The sequence below is a fragment of the Ursus arctos genome, unplaced genomic scaffold (genome assembly GCF_023065955.2).
Source record: "Ursus arctos isolate Adak ecotype North America unplaced genomic scaffold, UrsArc2.0 scaffold_33, whole genome shotgun sequence".
Taxonomy (NCBI): Eukaryota; Metazoa; Chordata; class Mammalia; order Carnivora; family Ursidae; genus Ursus; species Ursus arctos.
The window spans coordinates 1,563,910-1,582,274 of record NW_026623019.1 but is presented as its reverse complement, the minus strand read 5'-3'; the positions used below and the strand labels follow the sequence as shown (position 1 = coordinate 1,582,274).

The window sequence follows — 18,365 nt, the reverse complement described above, 5'->3', positions numbered from 1 at the left end:
GTCCAGGGCCTGGGCTTCTTCTCCCCCTCACCCCATGCTACAGTTGTGAAAGAAAGGCATTTCTCAATTCCTATCCAATTTCCTCAGGATCTTAAGTGTTCTCCCAGCTCACACCATGACAAGGCCCAGGGAATATTTATATGGAATACTTCTGGAGCGTCCTATCGGCCACCTGAAGGGACTGAGCTGCCCGGGGCAGCCCTTTGGGACACTTCCCAGGCCTTTCACTCTGGCAGCCCGCCCGTGGCCCTCCACATGAACCCCTCTGTCTATTCTCTCCCACGCACGCTTCCTTGACGTTACCTGGGGACATGAGCTGAGCGCAATTCAAGCAAATCACAGTGAACTTTATTTCAAAAATCTCTGTTGGGGATTGAAAAAATAAACAACTTGGAGACATCTCTCAGGCCTTGAGTTTTTATCCTGAGAAGCCTGAAATGATTTTCAACCAACAACTTCCCATTAGCGAGATGTTGAGGCCAAGTGTTGCGCTCAGGCACTGGAGAAAGCACGTTCCTTCTTGTTTCCTGCCCTTGTCCAGTCCTTCAATCAAATATTCACAAGGTTCTCGCTCATGGCTCAGATGTAGGATCTGAATGAGCCTTCTGCGGGCCACTGATATAAATAGGGCACTGTGGAAAAATGATCTGGTCTCATTTCTGCAATCATTTCTGCACTACCTCAAAATCCTACAGCCCAGAAGAGGATGGAATCAAATTAGCCCAAATGCAATTTGGGAAGACCGGTCACAGAAGGCAGGACTAGAAATCCTTGGCACCCCGATCTCTGAGCCTTCGTGTAGTGACTGCTGAGATAGAACCATCTCTGGACAGGGCGCCCCGGTCTGAGAAGAGCGACGACCTTCCACCCAATCACAGAGCATTGGCAGAAGGGGAGACACCAGGCTTGTGCGCTGTGGAGTCGTCTTTCTGTGCACCTGGAGGTGTGCTGTGCCGAGATACAGCACCACTCTGGCGATGGACGGGAAGGAACGTGATGATTACGCTTCTTCCAAAAATATTACAACGTCAGGGCCATCAGCTGAATCCTTTCTTCATGCCCACTGATATTCCCAGCTATTCCAGAAGAGGAGGGAGGGGAGAGCAAATCACCCAAATTGTCACGTGCGGACCCAAGGGGTCAGGCAAGCTTCGCAGGGACAGCTCCGTGGATGCGCGTTCATTGACCAGCTCCACCAAGAAACCTATTGTGTACAGGCCGTGCCTCGGGAAAAGTCTGGGGATGGAGTCGGGGAGGACCCTTCGAGTGTTCCCCGGGTCTGAATTCTCCGCCAGAACTGTGCTTCCATGGAACCTTCGGGCTCAGGGGCCCAGGCGGGCGCAGCGGTTGCGGAAAGACGCGAACGAGCAGCGGGACACGCAGTCCGGGCGGAGGGCGGCACTGGCCGCACGCGAGGCCCGCGGGCTTCGGGTGCACCTGTCCCAGATCGTTAGGAAGGTCGCGTCTGAGGCCAGGGAGTGCACGTCTGAGGTGGCACGACCGCGAGTGCTCACTCCACATGCGCTTGCTTGAAGGCGGGACAGCCACAAAGAGTGCAGGTGGGCAGGCGTCCCCGGTGCAGTCCCCGTGCTCCCCTACCCACTGCTTTGCGCCTCTCCTGCCGGGACCTCTGGGCCGGTTCCGGGCGTGTCCCGCGCGCACGCACTGGCACACCGGCCGCGGGGACGGGGATGCAGGTCGCCCGGACCCGCCCCCAACGGCTCCCAGTGTCCGTTGTGGTGGCCCGCGGGAGGAGGCGCGCATGCGCGAGCGCGGGGGCGGGGTCCCCAACGGTCCTCCGGCTGGGGGCGGGGCCGTGCGTGGCGGCCTCGTGCTTGGGTGACGTAGGCTCGAGGTAAAGGGCGCGCGCTCCCCGGCGCTCAGGTGTGGCAGCTGCCTGTGTTTCCTCACTTCCGACTGTGTGCGCGCCTGAGGTGTGGCCGGTCCGTGCCTGCGGCTTCTAAGGTAGGCTGCGGCGCCAGGCGCCGTCCGTTGGCGGTTCGGGGACCCTCTGGGGGTGATGCGGGTCCTGTGAGTCGGTGGTGGCGTCCTTTGGGGCTGCTGGTCGGGGGTCTGTGCCCGGGCGTCTGGGGTCCCGAGCGGTCCTCAGGTCTGGGGGTTTGCGCCCGGGAGTCTGAAGTCCCGGGAGCCCTGTGGGTCCAGCGTCCCGGTGGCCCGCCGTTTGGGGGTTTGCGTTTGGGAGTCTGGGGTCCCAGGAGGCCCGCGGGCCTGGGGTCCCGGTAACTCTCGGGTCCGGGTTTTGCGCTCGGGCGTTTGGGGTCCCAGGCGGCCCGCGGGTCTGGGGTCCCGGTGACCCACAGTTTGGGGGTTTGCGCTCGGGAATTTTGGGTCCCGGGAGGCTCGCGGGTCGGGGCTCTGCGCTCCGGAATCTGGGGTCCCAGGCGGCCCGCGGGTCTGGGGTCTGGGGTCCGGGTCTGGTGCGGTGGGCGGTCGGCAGAGAGGAGCGGTCGTCGTTTCAGGTGTGACAGTGCGGGGGCGCGAGGGGAGTGGAGCACAGGTGGGCCTTGCAGGGGCTTGTTAGGTGGGAATAGGTAGGTGTATTCAGATGTGTGGATATTTGTGATTAAGGGGCGGTCAAGCCTGTGTGTGTGAGTGGGTTGAGTGTTGTTTGGAGGGTGTTAAGGGGTCAGAGTGCTTGCGAAGTTGAGGAGTTGGTGGTTAGGTGTTTCCAATTCAGTGTTCGGGGGAATATGATACGTGTGGATTTTTCCCGCATGACTTGGGGATCTGTGTGAGAGAGGGCAGACTTGGAAGCATTATGTGCTTGTGCGTAGGGGCATGTTTGGAAAAGTGCCTGCCGTATATTTGTTTAGGTAGACCGTGTTTGGTTTGTATGTTCGGGCATTGCGGGAGATCATTTGTGTATTCAGAGCACGCTGGAAAGTTCTGTGTATTTCTTTTTCTGGTCGTCAGGGGTCGTGTTTGTACTTTGGTTTGTAGAGGGCAAGTCTGACTTTTATAGCACTGGTGGGTGTTTTACGTGCCAGTGTGATGCGGGTTTTGTTTGAATCTGTATTGTGCAGGATGGAAGAGTTGATTCTGTGTGAGAATTTGGGAGTGTGAGGTTATGTGTGTGTAGGTAGTGTGGCATTACACCTGTACGTGGAACAGGGTGTGCGTGATGTATTTGCATAGTTGTAGTGTACTGGGTTGTCGTAGGTATATTTCGGGCTTGTGGAGGGATGTGTGTATTGAGTTTGTGTGTGTATTCAAAGGGCATGGTCATTGGGAGGAATATTTGCTGGGGCGGAGTGTATTTTTCAGTAGGGGGCCATTAAGCTTGTGTATTTTGGAAAGTATGTATCTGATGGGAAGATGGGGTCTGTGTTTATACAGGGAGTTGGAGAATTGTATTTCCGTGTATTACACGTATGTGATTTGATTATTAGTATTTGCAGATGTGAGTACTGGCCGCTACTCACTGTAGATAGTTAGGCATTTGGAAGTTGTTTCATGTACGGATTGCTGGGGATGTTTCCATGTGTCGTGTATATATACAGTTTGTGTAAATATCCATCACCAACTGCATGAATTACCAAGTTTGTTCATAGGGTATGAAGTTGTTAGGAGTATTCAGAGTGTATTTCTTTGGGTAATGCTAGTCGTTTCTATATGTGTTTGGTAGTATGTAGTAGGAGGTGGCCTGTATATTCAGGATGAGGATAGAAATAATATGTGTGTGTTCAGGAGATCTGTATGTATGTATGTAAATATATGCACGTATGTATAGATATATGTAGTGTTTTTGTGTATCTGGGGTGGGAGTTGAGTTCCTACTCGGGGTACAAGTGGATTGTGTGCACATATTTGTATGAAGGGACGGGGTACGCTGGAAGTGGCTCATACTAACTTGGGATGGTCAGTGGTGCATCTCTTTTCCTAGTTCCGTGTTTAGTGACGTTAGGTAGGTAGCTTGAAATTAGTCATGCCGGGAATATTTATACCAGGTAAAAACCACAAATGAAATTCCCAACTTCCTCTGAGAGCATTTTGTTAAGCATTTACCAGCACACCATTTGTGTGTCTGTATGTGTGAAGCAGGCATTACTGGGTGTGTGTATGGGTGACTGTGTGAATTGTGAGTGGGGCATCCAGAGCTCTGGGCCCTTGTATGTGTGCCTTGACCCTGGTCATTCTGAACCATTGCATTACTCCTAATCAGGTTGGCCCATTCTTTAGGGCCAAAGAATCCCCGTAAATTTGGTGATTTCCAGTTCTTCATGCAGATAGGTTCAGGGGTGTCTGTATGTTAGGCAGGTGGACACTCCTTCAGACTTTGTGGTCCTGTCGTCTGGGTCCCAAGATGGATGGGCCTGGTGGACAGATGGCTATGCAGAGCAGAACCTCTACAAGTGTGTTGTTGCTGTGACAGGCAGCATTCAGAACATTGTGGGGACTCCTGGATATGAGGTCAGAGGGCGTGCTCTCCTAGGCAACCCCTTGCAAGTCACGTAGGCAGCTACAGGTGTCGCTGTCTCTTCTGGAACATGGCTGGTACGCAAGGACACCCTCCACATGGGGTCCAGGAGGTGAAAGTCTGCAGAACCACATGCCCAAGGTGGTGGGGAGTGTTGGGGATCACTAGTTCTCAACCAGCCTATCTCAGTGGAAACCTGAGTCCTCAGGGTTAGGCAGGACCTTGTAGGGGTCAGTGAACTGACAAGACTGGAGGTGGGGAGGCTTTGTCCATGAGTAAGGGCTGGGGGCTGAGACCCAGAAAGACTAGGATATTCTGCTCTGGGTAGATACAGCTCTAATGTTCCCAAACCGTTTAGAAATTCTCTCCTTTCTGAAGGTTCAGGATGCTCATAGGACTGGGAAACTCATCTCAGCTTCATGTTTCTCTGAAGGGATGACCTAATGCTCTCTCTGTCCTTGTGGAGCTGCAAACCCACCAGAGGTAGCCATGTGAACAACATGGCACCAGCTGACCACATTGCCGCCTCCTGCCTCCCACCTCCCTTGGACCCACCCAGCATTTCTGGGCCTTCCTTGTGGTGAATCTCCTACTAGTCTTTTCTCTGTCATGGTGAATCTCCCTCCAAAAAAATGTGCCATTGTCACCTTCTTGAACTGCCTCTCTTAGTACAGGTGGATTCCTAGTGGCTCTCACTGCCTCCTTCATAACCTACCCCCAGTAAAATGACAGTATGGTGTACTAATTGTATTGTGTTTTGTTGGCAAAATGGACCTCTGCCTGCTTTTATATTTTGAAGTCAATTCTAAAGAGAATGCGATACACTGTGTACAAGGTATACTTTCTTGGTTTTAATTTGCTTTGTCTTCGAAATGGGAAGACGTAGACCCTGAGCTTTAATGGAGAGGATTAGGAGTATCTCTGTATCAAACCAGCACTGAAAACCCAAATGGAATGAATGGGAATTGCTGGAACGGCTGAGGCTGGTCAGAGCTGGTCGTTCTGGGGCCGCTAGTTGTTTTGGAGTGTATGTCATGGGACATAGACTGTGTTCCCTCATCTCTCCATGGACAGAAGGAGTCCTCTGTTTTGTACTGAGTGGCCCCTTTGGCCAGGCCATTAGAAGCTCCCACTTGTTCTACTTCCCAGAAGTTGTTGGGGAGAAAGGACCTGAACCCTCTCATCCACACTGGGGCGTGGGGGCCCAGGAGCCCTGCAGCAACACACGAGTCGGTCTGAGGAGACCCAAAAGGTGGCTCTGTGGCCACTAGGGAACTGCTCCTACAAAGGATCCTGTTCTCTCTTTAAAATTTTTTTAAAAATTTAAATTCAGTTAGCCAACACATAGTACAACATTAGTTTTTGATATAATGTCCAATGATTCATCAGTTGTGTATACCATCCAGTGCTCATCACATCACGTGCCCTCCTTAGTGCCTGTCACCCAGTTACCCCATCCTCCCATCCACCTCCCCTCCACAACCCCAGTTTGTGTCCTAGAGTTAAGAGTCTCTCATGGTTTGTCTCCCTCTGATTTCTTCCCAGTTTTCCCTCCCTTCCCTTATGATCCTCTGCACTGTTTCTTATATTCCACATATCAGGGAACCATATGATACTTGTCTTTCTCTGCTTGACTTATTCCACTTAAGCATAATCCCATCCAGTTCCATCCATGTTGATGCAAATGGTGGGTGGGTATTCATCCTTTCTGACGTCTGAGTAATATTCCATTGCATATATGAACCACATCTTCTTTCTCCGTTCATCTGTTGGAGGACATCTCGGCTCCTTCCACAGTTGGGCTATTGTGGACATTGCTGCTATGAACATTGGGGTGCATGTGCCCCTTCTTTTCACTACATCTGTGTCTATGGGGCAAATACCCAGTAGTGCAATGGCTGGGTTGTAGGGTAGCTCTATTTTTAACTTTGTGAGGAACCTCCATACTGTTTTCCAGAGTGGCTGTACCAGCTCGCATTCCCACCAACAGTGTAAGACCGTTCACCTTTCTCCACACAAAGGATCCTGTTCTGATCTGCTAGGGCCCAAAGGGGGAGGCTTATAGCTTACAGAGACCGGGAAAAGCAGAACATGTTCAGTGGGACACTAGGAACAGAGCAGGGAGAGGATGGGACTCAGGATGTGGCTGGAGGCAGGCTTTGACTTTTGTGGTGGTGGGGGGAGCAGGTCAGGAGATGAAGTCCCCCACCCTCGCCCTTTGGCCAGACTTCACTACTGTGGTTGCTAGTAGTTGGGGACACCGAGAGAATGTTAGATAGTCAGTAGTCTATGTCCTTCCTGCAGCTTTCTCATGCTTTGAACAGCAAACATATCCTGACTTGTAAATCTGCGCACCTTCCCCCACTTCCATCTGAAGAGATCAAGAGTCCTTCGTCTCAGTCCTGACTGGACATCAGATGACTGTGCACGTGCATGTGTTTATTATCGCTTTTCTCCCCTGGAACATAAGAGCCAGAAGAAGGGTCTTTACTGTGTTCATTGATGCTTGATGAATAATTGTCATAGTTTGGATCCGTTGGAACACAGAACCAGACACAGTTTAGGGAACAGGATGTTTACTAAACAGCACCTGTGAGGATAGATACAGAAAGAATTGGGCAGAGTGGTCTCTCAGCCAGACTCCAGAACAGCCTCTGCCTCTCCTACTGGAGCTGAGGAGCCACCCTGTCTCTCAGAGCTGTCCTCAGTTGGAAGAAATCGGCCAGGCCTCCATCAGCCCATGAGACACATGCCTTCCTAGAAAGGGGATGCCCCTGGGTGAGGCCACTCTTTGTAGTTTCCGCCATAGCAGAGAGAGCTGGGGGCTGACACTGTCTCCTGAAGGCGTTCTTGTCAACTCAGGACACATGCCATTATCACCAGACTCCTGCAGTTACAGCTTACAGCAGTTTTTTTTTTTTTTTAATAATTTTTTATTTTGTTAGTCACCATACAGTACATCCCTAGTTTTTGATGTAAAGTTCCATGATTCATTACTTGCGTATAACACCCAGTGCACCATGCAATACGTGCCCTCCTTAATACCCACCACCAGCCTATCCCATTCCCCCACCCCCCTCCCCTCTGAAGCCCACAGTTTGTTTCCCAGAGTCCATAGTCTCTCGTGGTTCATTCCCCCTCTGTTTACCCCCCCTTCATTCTTCCCTTCCTTCTCCTACCGATCTCCCTGCTATTTCTTACGTTCCATAAATGAATGAAACCATATGATAATTGTCCTTCTCTGCTTGACTTCTTTCACTTAGCATAATCTCTTCCAGTCCCATCCATGTTGCTGCAGATGTTGGGTCATCGTTCTTCCTGATGGCTGAGTAATATTCCGTTGTATATATGGACCACAGCTTCTTTATTCATTCGTCTGTTGAAGGGCATCTCGGCTCCTTCCACGATTTAGCTATTGTGGACATTGCTGCTATGAACACTGGGGTGCATATGACCCTTCTCTTCAATACATCTGTATCTTTGGGGTAAACACCCAGTAGTGCAATGGCTGGGTCATAGGGTAGCTCTATTTTTAACTTTTTGAGGGACCTCCACACTGTTTTCCACAGTGGCTGTACCAACTTGCATTCCCACCAACAGTGTAAGAGGGTTCCCCTTTCTCCATATCCTCTCCAACATTTGTTGTTTCTTGCCTTGTCCATTTTTGCCATTCTAACTGGCGTAAGGTGGTATCTCAGTGTGGTTTTGATTTTGCAATTTTTGTATTTTAACCTTCATACCAGCTTTATAAGTGCTTGCTTACTACCTTTATTGTGTGTTAGCTTTTATTGATGAGATTTTTCCTTTCATGATTTTCTTCTAATTATGGCATTTTCTTTTCCACTTAAAAAAAAATCCCTTTAAAATTTCTCATAAGGCCAGTTTAATGGTGATGAATTCCTTTAACTTTTTTTTTGTCTTGGAAACTTTTGATCTCTTTAATTATGAATGAGTTTGCCAAGTATTCTTGGTTATAGGTTTTTCCTTCTCAGCACTTTAAGTGTACCACGGCACTCCGTTATGTTTCTGTTTTTAATGATATATATATATATTGTATTTCACTGGTTTCTTTTTTTTTAATATTATGTTAGTGACCATAGAGTACATTCCCAGTTTTTGCTGTAAAGTCCCTTATGTTTCTGCTGAATACTCAGCTGATAGCCTCAATGGGGGTCCCTTATACATAACAAATTGCTTTTCTTTTGCTGTTTTTAAAATTCTCTTTATTTTTGCCATATTAATATGTGTTGTGCTGTGGACATCATTGGGTTCATCTTGTGTGCATCCTAAACCTAGATGTCTGTTTCCTTCGCTAGGTGAGGGAAGTTCTCAGCTATTCTTTCTTCAAATAATTTTCAGCTTTCTCTCTTTTCATTCTGGGATCCCTATAATGCTAATATTTCCTGCTTAACGTTGTCCAAAAGATCCCTTAACTTATCCTCATTTAGATTTTTTTTTTTTTTTTTTTTTTGCGGTTATGCTGGGGCTTCCCTTTCTCTGTCTTGCACATGGCTGATCTGCATTTCTGCATCCTGTAATCTGTTGATTCCCTCTGTTGTATTTTTTCATTTTGGTTATAGTGTTCTTCAGCTGTGATTAGTTCTTTTTTAATTAAAAGTCAATTAGCCAACATACAGTGCATCATTCACCAGTTGCATGGAACACCCAGTTACGTTTTCTGTCGCCATGTTGGAGTTCTCCCTGAATTCATCCACCATTCGCTCTAGTCCCATGAGCATCCTCATGAACTTTACTTTTACTGATCTCCATCATTTCACTTAGCTATTTTTCTGACGTTTTGTCATTTCTTTCATTTGCAGCATATTCCTCTGTCTCCTCATTTTGCCTGGCTTTCTTTGTTTCTATAAATTAGAACAGGTACTTCTGATGTTGTAGGAATGGACTTATATAGTATCCCCCTGTGTAGACTGTGTGGCTAGCTGGCTGGAGCTGTGGCTGGCATGGGTTTGGGGGTCTTGGGTTGCTCTCTGCACAGGGGGTACCCTTGCAGGGCAACTGAAGCCAAAGTGGTCTGGGCCTGGAGTGTTCCAGGATGCTTCACCCCTGTGTCACCTTGGCAGGATGGCTGGAGCTATAGTGAGCACTGACAAGGAATGGACCATTGTGTGCTCTGCTGGGGCCACCCTATTGGAATGGCTGAGGCTTGTATGGATTAAGGGCCTAGGGCTGGTTGAAGTGATAGGTCAGCTAGGATACCCAGACCCTGCTCCCATCCATATATCAAGGTAGAAAGGAGAACGTAAACCATGGTGCTTGGCAACTCTTCCAACCTGGAGAGGGCTCCAGTAGCTCTCATACCATTTAGTGGAGTTCTAGGGCTGGATATTTTATATTCTAGCTGTTCTTTTAAATTGTGGGGTTTTTTCTTCTGTGCTTCAAGGAAGACAAATCAGCTCATAGTCCCTCAGCACTGTCCCTCCCCCTGCAGTTTGTACTTTCATGGCTGCCATTCTCCGTATGGTCTTTCTGTCTTTTGTTGTGAAGAGACTGAACGTCTCCTCAGTTTTTCCAAAGGAATTACTCTATGAACAGGTGTACATTTGGTGTGTCCATGGAGGAGGTGAGTTCAGAGTCTTCCTACATCACTATTTGGACCCTTTCTTGCTGAGATTCTTTTTAAAAAAATTAAGTATTTGCAGGCAGTTCATAGATACCTACTTCGAAGTTTTCAGGTTACTTACTGCAAATTTGTTCCTTTGGTGGTGTCATATTTCCTTGATTTTTTTGTTTCTTTGTGCTGATGTCTACACACTTGAAGGAGCAGTCACCTCCTCCAGGCTTTGTGGACTGGCTGTGGCTGGGAAAGACTTTCACATACGGGTGGGTATGAGGGCTCTGGGTGAGTTGGGTGCGGCAGCTCCAGGTTCAGAGTGGACAACAGTGACTCTGGCTCTGAGGGGACACAGTGGTACTGACTATGAGCAGCTTTCTTAGCTCAGTCAGCCTTCATCAGAGACTGACGGTTTCCATGGGAGCCGCGAGGGCTGCCAGAGTCCTGCTCTCCCTCCCTCTACATAAGAGAGCACAGTTGAAGGGATCTGTCTTGGCACCAGGATCCACGGCATGGACACGCATTAGATAGTGACACTGGGGTCCGGGGCATGGGAGTGCATGCTAGCTGTACAGCCGTGGGGACGGGGCTCACAGTGTTGGCTTCTGCTCCAAAGGAGCATAGTGGCATGAACCGTGGGCAACTCTGTTGGTTATAAGTCTGCACGAGCTCCTGGTGGTGAATGGCAAGGGCTGCTGCTGTCCTCAGTGATGAAGGCCGTTGGGGTCCTCCTGCTGTCCTTTGGCCTGTAGAAGGGGGTTGCAGATCACACTGGGCACCAAATCGCTGGGCTAGGGGATGGAGTGACACAGAATGCTTCCTTCACTTTCCCTTGTGTACATCCACGGATTTTGTGCTCCACTGAGCTGCTGCAGCTTAATTTTATTCTGGCACTTTCCCAGATCTATTTTTGTCAATAGTTGTTATATTATTGTTTTGTGTAAGAATGGGGTTGTGACTGTGTAGTCTGCCATCTTGCTGTCACTCCTTGTTTAGTCCCTTTTATGGTTGAAAGACATAAGATTGGATAAATACTCAACATTTTGCTTATCCATTCAGCCACTCATGGTTTGTAGTTTACAGTGTACAAGTCTGGCATCTCCTTGGTTAAATTTATTCCAAAGTATTGTTTTCGGTTAGCCAACATATAGTACGTCATTAGTTTTTGATGTAGTGTTCAGTGATTCATTAGTTCCGTATAACACCCATTGCTCATCACAACACGTGCCCTTCTTAATACCCACCACCCCCTCACCCCATTCCTCCACCCCCTCCCTTCTGTAACCCTCAGTTTGTTTCCTGGAGTTGAGAGTCTCTCATGGTTTGTCTCCCTCTCTGATTTCTTCCCGTTCAGTTTTCCCTCCCTTCCTCTGTGGTCCTCCACACTATTCTTTATGTTCCACATATGAGTGAAACCATATGATAATCGTCTTTCTCTGCCTGATTTATTTCACTTAGCATAGTCCCCTCCAGTCCCATCCCTGTTGATGCAAATGGTATTCATCCTTCCTGATGACTGAGGAATATTGCACTGTATTCTTTTAGATGCTGTTGTAAGTGGATGTTTTTCTAAATTTTATTTTCTGATTGGTCACTGTTACAGAGAACAACTGATTTTTGTGCTGATCTAATATCTTGCAACTTTGCTGAATTGGTTAATTAGCTCAGGTAGTGTTTTGTGAGTTCTTTAGGTTTTTCTATATGTAGGATCATGTCACCTGCAAACAGATAGCTGTACTTCTTCATTTACAGTCTGGATGTGTTTTATGTCTTTCTCTTGCCTAATTACTCTGGCTAGAACTCCCGGTACAGTGCTGAATGGAAGAGGCATAAGCAAGCATCCATCCTTTCACCATTGAGGATAATGTTAGCTGTGGGTTTTTTGTACTCTTTATCTTGTATAGGACATTACCTTCAGTTCCTAGTTAGATTATCTTTTTCATATATGTAATCATTTTATATACATATGCATGCATGTATTTTATATATGTAAAATAAAAGAATGATATTTCATCAAATGTTTTGTATCAACTGAGGTAATCATGTCTTTATTTTTCATTTTAACAGTTTTTATTTAAAGTCATATGTATGATTACTATATTTCTGTATCCTCTCAATTGTTTCTTCCTTGTATTTGCCCTTTTCCTTTCCTACATGGTGAGATTTGGCTTTACCTTCAGGGATCTTTCTGTGGTCTTTGTCTAGTTGTAGTCTGGTGGTGACCACCTTGTGCGGGTGAATGCCCACATGGATGGTTGTGCCATTGGCCTGTTCCACGTAGATGACGTACTTCTTCCTGTGAACTTGGGCTACTTTGCCAATTTGCTGACCTTCGTAGTGTCCTCACACAACCTGTACTTTATCATCCTCTCAGATGGGCATGGATCAAATGTCATACTTTTGTCTCAGCTCTTTGGAAAGAGGGGAAAACATAGTTTTCTTGCAAATGTGGGAAGGTGCATTGAAATGCCTGTTATGGTTCTTGCTCTGGTCAAAGGTCACAAAAAGACTGAAATTCATTTTGGCTGCTGGTACTTCAGCGATGGCCACAAAAGGGAAAAGCCATATTTATCTTTTCCTTCGTTCTATTAATGTCATATGTTATACTGATTAATTTTCATATCTTGAAACATCTTTCCATTCCTGTGATAAATCTCAACTCATCATCATGGATAATCCTCTTACTATGCTCCTAGATTTGGTTAGCAAGTATCTTCTTGAGGATATTTGCATCTGTGTGTGAGGGATAGGGAAATAATGTCTGTTTCCTGTGATATCTTTATGTGGCTTTGATGCCAGGGTAATATTGGTATCATGGAATAGCCCTTTTATTTTTTGGAAGAGTTTGAGGATTGGTGACAATTCCTTAAATGTTTGGTAGAATTCATTAGTAAAGCCCTTTAGTTCTGAGCTTTTCTTTGTTGGGGTTTTTGATTACAGATTGCATCCCTTTACTTGATATTGGTGTGTCCAGATTTTCTATTTCTTTGAGTTAGTTTTGGTATTCTATTTCTAGGAAGTTGTTGATTTCATCTAGGTTATACAATTTGTTGGCATAAAACTGTTCATAGGATTCTCCTAAAATTCTTTTTCTTTCTGGAAGGTCAGTGGTGTAATGTCTCCGTATTCATTTCTGAATTTACTAATTTGAGCCTTGTCTCTTTTTCTTTGTCCATCTAGCTAAAGGATTGCCAATTCTGTTTATCTTTTATAACATTTCTTGTTGAGCAGACCTACTAGGGATGAACTTCTTTAGTTTTTCTTTATGTGAATATGTCTCAGTTTCCCTTCACTTAAAAAATTCCCATAAAATACACATAAAATTTACCATTTTAACCATTCCTAAAAGCACAAGTCAGTGGCATTAAGTACGTTCACATCGCTGTGCTGCTATTACACCATCATCCACAGAACTTGTTTCTTGCAAAACTGAAAATCTGTAATTATTAAACAATAATTCCACATTTCCCCATCCCCAAAGCCTCAGCACACACCATTCTATTTTTGTCTCTATGAATTTAATTACTCAATGTACTTTATATTAAGTGGAATCATATAGTTTATGTCCTTTTGCGACTGGCTTACTTAGCATAATGCTTCGAGGTTAATCCATGTTGTACCATGTGCCAGAATTCCCTTTTTTAAAAAGAAGAATATTAACCCGTATGTATATACCATATTTTATTTATCAATTCATCCATCAATGGACACTTGGGTTTCTTTTACCTTTAGGCTATGGCAAATAATTCTGCTATGAACATGAATGAACACATGATTCTTCAAGTCTCTAGTTTCAATTATTCTGGGTATATAATTGGAAGTAGAATTAAGGGATAATATGGAAATCCTGTTTTTAATTTTTTGAGGAACCACCACACTATTTTCCATAGTGTGTGCCCCATTTTACATTCCCACCAACAGTGCACAAGTTTTTCAGTTTCTCTACACTTTTGCCAGTACTTGGTATTTGCTTGTTTTTTGTTTTTTGTTTTTTGTTTTTTGTGGTAGCCATCTAGTGGGTATGAGGTGGTATTTTGTAGCTTTGATTTGCATTCCCCTAGTAATTATTGATGTTGAGCATCTTCTCAGGTGTTTATTGACCACATATGTATCTGTTTTGGAGAAATGTTTGTTGAAATCGTTAGCCCAAATTTTAAAGGTTTTTTTTTTCCCATGTTGTTGAGTTGTAGCAATTTTTTATATATACTGTTACTAAGTCTTTATCAGATATTTGACTTGCAAATATTTTCTCCCATTCAGCAGGTTTCCTTTTCACTGTGCTTATTGTATTCTTCGATGAAGTTTTTAATTCTAATTGATCCAGTTTTTCTATTTCTTTTATTGCTTCCACTTTTGTGTAATATCCAAAAAATGATTGCCAAGTCCAACATCATGAAGTTTTTTCCCAACATTTTCTTCTAAGAGTTTTATAGTTACAGGTCTCACATTTAAGTTCTTTGATCCATTTTGAGTTAATTTTTGTATGTGGTGTAAGGTAAGAGTCTAATGTCATTCTTTTGAATCTGATATTCCTACAATTCCTCACTGTATGGTCTTGACACTCTTGTTAAAAGTCATTTGGTTGGTATAATACTGTCTAGCTCCATCTATGTCACTGCAAATGGCAAGATTTCCTTTTTTTGTGTGTCTAATATTCCGTTGTGTGTGCGTGTGTGTATGTGTGTATACAGCAATATCTTCTATATCCATTCATCAGCCGATGGATACGTGGGCTTTTTCCATAATTTGCCTGTTGTTGATAATGCTGTTGTAAACATCAGGGTGCATGATCCCTTTGAATTAGTATTTTTGTAGTCTTTGGGTAAGTAGTAGTAGTTGCGTAAGTGTCGAATTACTAAATTCTACACCTGAAACTAATATTACACTGTATGTTAAGTAACTGGAATTTAAATTACAACTTTAAAAAAATTGGTGATATATGTAAGGATTTATTTCTGGGTTTCTACTCGATTTCATTGTCTATATGCCTGTGCTTATGCCAGTACTATAATATTTGACTACTATACTTTTGTAGTAAGTTTGAAATAAAAAACTTTGAGGCCTAAAGCTTTGTTCCTTTTCAAGTTCATTTGGTTTTGACTACTATTAAATTCCATATGAAATTTCAGATGGATTTTTCTATTTCTGAAAAAATTGGAATGTTGAAAGAGAATGCATTGAATCTACAGTGTTGAAAGAGATTGCATTTAGTATGTAATACTGACATATTATTGTTACATCAATCTATGAACACAGGATGTCTTTACATTTATGCTTTTTTCAAGCCCAGCTAGTATCTTCATAATTGTTATTCTGAACTGTAGTTCTGACATCTTATACCCATGCTGTTATGTTCCTGGCAGTCAGTACTGACTCTTGTTCTCTTTTTCGAGGTGAGTTTTTCCTTCTTGTCATTCTGTTCAAAGAATTGATGAACGAGGGAACAAAATACTAATGGCAACAACGACCCCAGAGAAATATACACGAAACAAATAAGAAGAGACCTGAAACGGGGGGGGAAAAAAGAATATAATCAGACAGGTGAACAGAATAGAGCAATACACTGGATCCTGTATGTATTTTGGTCCATTTGTTAGAAAACTAGATCCCAAAATTGTAAAGAAAGGAAAACTTGTATTTAACTTTATTTTTGTACATATATAATAAAAGGATAGAATGTAACTGTAAAAATGAAATTTAGAAGAGAAAAAAGAAGGAATATAAACAGACAGATAAACGAAACAGGGCAATACATTATATCCTGAGTGTATTTTGGTCAGTTTGTTAGGTGATACTGTATCTTAAAATTGTAAAGAAAGAAAAACATATATATACAAAAATAAAATTAAATACATTGAAAGGATAGAATGTAACTATAAAGATGAAAATTAACAGAGACTTTAACAAAAGAAAAAAAAAGAATATGATCAGACAGGTGAAGAGAACAGAGCCATACACTAGAAATAAAAACATATATATATAAAATCAAATATGAAGATAGAATGTAACTGTAAAAATGAAAATTAAAACTTTTTTAAAAAGTCGATAAAATAAGAAATTGGTTGAAAAAGGAAAGAGAAACAAATTAAAATTTAAGACTAAAGAATCCTGGGGGCGCCTGGGTGGCTCAGTTGATTAAGCATCTGCCTTTGGCTCAGGTCATGATTCCCGGGGTGCTGGGATCAAGCCCTGCATCAGGCTCCCTCTCCCTCTGCCTGATACTCCCCTTGGTGTGCTCTTGCTGTCAAATGAATAAATCTTGGGGAAAAAAAGAATCATGGGGGAAAATCCATGAATTCTATACGCTATATTCCCCTAGAGCTGAAGTTTTGCAGTTCTCAAAGATCAGTAAACTTGGTCTTGGCTGGATGTTCTTGTTAATCTTCTGGGGGAGGGGCCTGTCACTGTTGATTTGTAACTGTCTTTGCCCTGGGCAGAATTGCACTGCTCTTGCCAGGGGGCCAGGCTAAGTAATCTGTTCCAGATTGCTCTACGTGGCTGTTGTTCCCTGAAGGCTTTCCACCCTGCTTTAGAGAATGAGAATGAAAATGGCAACCTCCCAATCTGCTGCCCTGGAGCCAAGAGCTCGGGGCCCCACTCCTCAGCTCACCCTCAGGGAAAAACAATCACTCCTGTCTCCCTGGTCTCCGTCTGGGCTCTGTGCTAACCCAGCCTGTGACTGAGTGTTTGCCATCCCGTTTTGAGTCTTCAAACCCTGCAGACTCCTGCGGTACGCACCTGTGCCACTCCTCCCAGGGAAGGAAGGGGGTTCTCACTGGTTCTGCTGCTTGTTGGGCCCTTGCTCAGAGAGCAGTCGCCTGACCGCGCCACAGTTCACAGTTCATGGCGACCCCAAGCTGAGAGCCCACTTCTGGGCTCACTGATTGCAGCCGGCTTCCCCGCTCTGATGCCTGTGAACTCTGCTGCACTCAGGAACCCCCGGTCTTCTATGACCCTGAGGATCCTGACAGCACACTCTTCCCACCTAGGATTCTGCCCTGTTTCACCACCTGAGCAGTGGCTCGTTTTTCTGCATGTGGCTGTCCAATTTTTCCAATACCATTTGTTGAAGAGACTTTTTTCCATTGGATATTCTTTAGTGCTTTGTCAAAGATTAGTTGACCATAGAGTTGAGGGTCCAATTCTGAGTTCTCTGTTCTGTTCTATTAATTTACGTGTTTGTTTTTGTGCCCGTACCCTACCGTCTTGATGACTACAGCCTTGTAGTACCGCTCAAAGTCCGGAATTGTGATGCCTCCAGCTTTGGTTTTCCTTTTCAACATTACTTTGGCTATTTAGGGTGTTTTCTGGTTCCATACAAATTTTAGAATTGCTCATTCCAGTCTGTGAAAACTGCTGGTGATATTTTGATATGGATTGCATTGAATGTGTAGATTGTGTTGGGTAGCATAGACATTTTACCAATATTTGTTCTTCCGATCCATGAGCATGGATTGTTCTTCCATTTCTTTGTGTCTTCCACAGTGTCTTTCGTAAGTGTTCTATAGTGTTCAGAGTACAGATCCTTTCACTCTTTGGTTAGGTTTATTCCTAGGTATCTTATGGTTTTTGGTGCAGTTGTTAATAGGATTGATTCCTTAATTTCTTTTTCTGTAGCTTTGTCTTTGGTGTATAGAAATGCGGCTGACTTCTGTCCATTGATTTTTATATCCTGCCACTTTGCTGGATTCCTGTCAGTTCTTGCAATTTTTTCGTGGAGTCATTTGGGTTTTCTACATAGAGTATCATGTCGTCTGTGAAGAGTGAGAGTTTGACTTCTTCTCCGCTGATTTGGATGCCTTTTATTTCTTTTCTTGTCGTCTGACGGCTGAGGCTACGTCGTCCAGTACCGTATTGAACAGCCATGGTGGGAGTGGACATCCCTGTCATGTTCCTGACCTTAGGGGAAAAGCTCTCAGTTTTTCCCTGTTGAGGATGAAATTCGCTGTGGATCTTTCATATTTGGCTTTTATGGTATTGAGGTATGTTCCCCCTATCCCTACACTGTGGAGAGTTTTTATCAAGAAAGGATGCTGTATTTTGTCAAACGTTTTTTCTGAATCTATTGAGAGGATCATATGGTTCTTGTCCTTTCTTTTATTAATGTGCTCTATCTACCTTGATTGATTTGTGAATGTTGAACCACCCTTGCAGCCCAGAGGTAAATCCCACCTGGTTGTAAATAATCCTTTTAGTGTACTGTTTTATCCTATTGGATAGTATATTGGTGAGTATTTTGACAGCCATGTTCATCAGGCACATTGGTTTATAATTCTTTATTATTATTATGTTATGTTAGTCACCAAACAGTACTTCATTAGTATTTGATATAGTGTTCCATGCTTCATTGTTTGC

At 44.4% G+C, this 18,365-nt stretch overlaps 1 long non-coding RNA gene and 1 pseudogene across 1 annotated transcript in view; one reads left to right on the top strand and one right to left on the bottom strand.

Annotated features, from left to right (window-relative positions):
• The first annotated feature begins 1,825 nt into the window (after positions 1-1,825).
• The window catches only part of LOC130542378 (uncharacterized), a 25,330-nt gene continuing 8,790 nt past the window's right edge, over positions 1,826-18,365 (top strand). Inside the window, exon 1 of the long non-coding RNA XR_008956928.1 lies at positions 1,826-1,965. This is a non-coding gene — a long non-coding RNA (uncharacterized LOC130542378). The remainder of the gene's footprint in view (positions 1,966-18,365) is intronic.
• On the bottom strand, positions 12,046-12,622 carry LOC113270112 (60S ribosomal protein L26-like; annotated as a pseudogene).